Here is a 3,515-nt window from a genome sequence, read left to right on the forward strand (position 1 = left end):
GCTCAGTAGTCAGTGCAGTCATCTATGAAGTGGGAGACCCGAGTTTGAGACCCCGTGTGGGACTTCCTTTATAAGGGTGTCTCAAGGACTGCAGCAATACCAGTGTCTGCTTCACCCTTTCATTTTTACTTGGCGGTCTTAGCTTCACACTATCTTTTCTTGACACTTTCTCAAACCTAAATGTCTGTTACAGGGAGATAAGTTTTCAAAAGCAATACCGATTTAACAAAAGCTAGATTCATTCTAAACTTAACTCTATAAAAACCTCTCAAGGTTTTTGTTCTTGCACTATAATACAAGTCTCAAGTTTACACTTGTATGCTCAGTACACCCCCTCTCATGTCTGTCTCCATCTTGCTAGTTGGCCAATACACCTGGGAAATACTGAGCTTACAAACAATTTTGAGATTCTGGTACTTCTGGTATTTCGATTTTTTGCAGCTTTATATGTTTACTTTACATCAGTTCAGACTACAGCTTTTTAGCTCGACTGGAAGTGGTGAATGTTTTTTTTTTGTGAAATTTTAAATGTTGCAACACACTGACCATTTAGATGGGCAGTGGATTTGAGTGGTTTGAGCAGTCTCTGTGGATATTTTTATACTTTACTGTGCCACAAAAACTTGAAATCACTGGTATCCAATCTATGAATTCAAACTGACCATAGCTACTGTCTCTTGTGAGGGAACAAAACACATTACAGCTACCTCTCAATCCCACTGGGAGTGAGTTTACTCAAAAGATATATTTGGTGATATTTGGTGGAGTATGCCTTTAAGTAAAATCTTGAATGCAAGACAAAATGTATTTTTTACAGTATACTGCTTAGTTAATTTAAGCATCTGAATACTTCCTCAGTCACTGTTGACAAGGAGTTCTGTTCAGTCATATAGTATCTCACATTGAATAACTTGATTCCACATAGTCAAAGGGTGACCAGTGAATGATTCTGATACTGTACTACAAGACCTTACAACATGGCTAACTGCTCTACTTAGTTGCATCACTGTCTAGGAGTAACTGTTTCAAACAAAAAAAAGACAGAATTCAGGATAGTAATGACAATTATCATCTTTATTGAAATGTTAAAAACCCCTCAACCAAATGTTCATATTTTATGAACTTTGTTAAAAGGCCTAAAGTTGATGATGAGTCTTACTCAGCAAAATCAGCCAAAGTGAATGTTGGCTGCTCCTCCTGTGAAGGGTGAAGGGAGTAATATTCAGTTACAAAACAAATTATATCATTATTGATTAAACTGTAGATTATTGGTCACAACAATTTATTTGACACGCAGCCTCCTCAGCCTGTCTCTTGTAAGCCTTGACTTTGAGCCACCAGATCCTGAAGTCTGTGCATATTCTTCTTGCCCTCCTCAGTCTACACAGATAAAGGCTTATAAGTGATGAAGAACAGAGAATTAAGAGATATTAAGGTTGTTTTTATTAAAATAGGACATACCCGGTAGGTCAGCTCCTTCACTTTTCATTCATATTCGCATCTGCTTGGCCTCAACTTCAGCTTCTAGCTCACGCACGTGAAAAGTGATGATAAATGATACATCAGTATTATATACACAGTCAGTTAGACAGATCACAGTCAATCGAAATAAACATAGAATTAATTTCACACATTAAAAGTGCGATGCACATCCAGACAATAATCTTTTGTGAGCATTCATACAGTGCATACCCTTGACTCCAGTTTCTGGAGCTGCTTCTTGCCACCCTTCATGGTGAGGTTCTTAGCCTCATCCAGACGGTGCTGCAGGTTCTTCTTCATCCTCTCCAGGTGAGCACTGGTGTCCTGCTCCGTCTTCAGCTCCTCGGCCATCATGATGAGAGAATGATGAGAAGTTTTCTAATGCAACTTCAAGTTATAACGAGCTTATTATATTATCAGTCTATGGCTGTATACAAAATTTAATTATTCATAAAATTGAAGAGTTAGAGGTGTAAACTCACATCAGTGATAGCCTTTTTGGCTTTCTCCTCAGCATTTCTTGCTTCCTGAATAGCATCGTCCACTTCACCCTGAACAAGGTCAGACTCCAGCTTCTTCTTGTTGTTCAGCAGACTGGTGTTCTGAATATCAAAAAAGTCACTTTTAATTTGATATTTGTTATGTATAACAAAGCTGGTATGTATACTCTATTCATTCTGTATAAAGACCATAGATGACTGTGCTGACTACTAAGCTAAACCGAGTGCATTTCCAACATGCAGACAGACCTCTACTTATTTATACACCTGTGAGAGAAAGAAAGGCTTATTTGTGAAGGAGAGATGTTCAAAATTCAATTTATGGAAATGTTCTACTCATAAGCTATGTCTTTTCATAAGAATGTGCTAATCAAAGCCTTGATGTGATGATTTAATCAACAGGGCCTCACTCTGGCCTGCAAGGTCTTTTACAAGGGAAGTTTTATGTTCACGGCACCAGGCTGGGAGGTAAGGTGGTAACCTTGGATGGGTAACAACAGCTGTCCACATTATTTTCCAATTAGAGTTCATTCTGACACCAAGTGTCCTTGTGTCTACCCTCCCTGGTGGTGTGACCTGAGCAACTCTATAAGAAGTGATTGTTTTCCTGTTTGTGCTAAGTTTTTGGTGTGATTGTATCCATGTATACATCCATGTGCCAAAGGCTTCTCTGATATCACATATTTGTTTTCAATAAACTTCATATATTCAAGTAAGCATCAACTGCAGCCTGTGGAGTCTCTTCAAAGTATTATTCAACAATTACAAGATTTTCCACATAAACACCCATAACACGGAGACAGCATAGCATGTAGAGGAGAACTTCAAAGGTGATTCTTGCTTTGGACTTTTCATTTGGACTTTGTGGAAAGGAGAAGTGGAACAACAGGTTATTGAGAGTCCCTTGTAAGCACTATGTTTGTGTCAGTAGCTCAGCTTTACCTCAGGGGAACACCCCCAACTCCATGAGTGATGTCCAATGGTGAGGTTGACAATGACACCTGGTTAACCTCCTTCTTGGTGATCCTTCCTTGAATGATGTTCACAAGGTGAGAAGAATACTGAAAGGTTACTGAGTCCAGCTGCTAATGTTGTTAAACCTCTTGGAATCTCCTCACCAAGTGCTTATGTCACTCAGCTTGATTCTGCTTTTAGTGTCATGGAAGATGGAGAGGAGTTATTTGCTTGTATTTCTCAGCTTCATCCAAAGCAATGGAGAGAAACCCTGAGCATACTTGAACAGGTGTTACAGCCTCCTCACAAGGGCAATTTCCAGAGGGGGGGGGGCCTCAGCTGAAAATTCCAACAACCAGTTACTCAGACAGTTCTGTAGGGGTGCATTTACAAAATGAGCAATCTACCATCATTTCCTGAATTCCTCTACATGTTGAGAACTGAGGAAAATTGCCGCTCATCAAAGCTAGACAGAATGAAAAAGCGTTTACAAAAGCTACAAAAGCTACTGCACATGCCCATTACATTTTTGATATGCCCACCTATAGTTGTGAGCCTTTCCCATCACCCAACACAAAG

The 3,515-nt window shown here is 39.4% G+C and overlaps 1 long non-coding RNA gene across 2 annotated transcripts; it reads right to left on the minus strand.

Annotated features, from left to right (window-relative positions):
- Window positions 1-1,078: 1,078 nt before the first annotated feature.
- LOC122966663 lies at window positions 1,079-3,275 on the minus strand. Of its 2 annotated transcripts, none has more exons than XR_006398426.1 (4): window positions 2,925-3,275; window positions 1,965-2,084; window positions 1,693-1,821; window positions 1,079-1,197 (listed from the first exon to the last, which is right to left on the minus strand). It is a non-coding gene; the product is annotated as an uncharacterized LOC122966663 (long non-coding RNA). The 2 variants fall into 2 exon arrangements; XR_006398427.1 differs by having other exon boundaries at window positions 1,693-1,824.
- Between the last annotated feature and the right edge of the window lie 240 nt (window positions 3,276-3,515).

Source organism: Thunnus albacares, chromosome 17 (genome assembly GCF_914725855.1).
Source record: "Thunnus albacares chromosome 17, fThuAlb1.1, whole genome shotgun sequence".
Taxonomy (NCBI): domain Eukaryota; kingdom Metazoa; phylum Chordata; class Actinopteri; order Scombriformes; family Scombridae; genus Thunnus; species Thunnus albacares.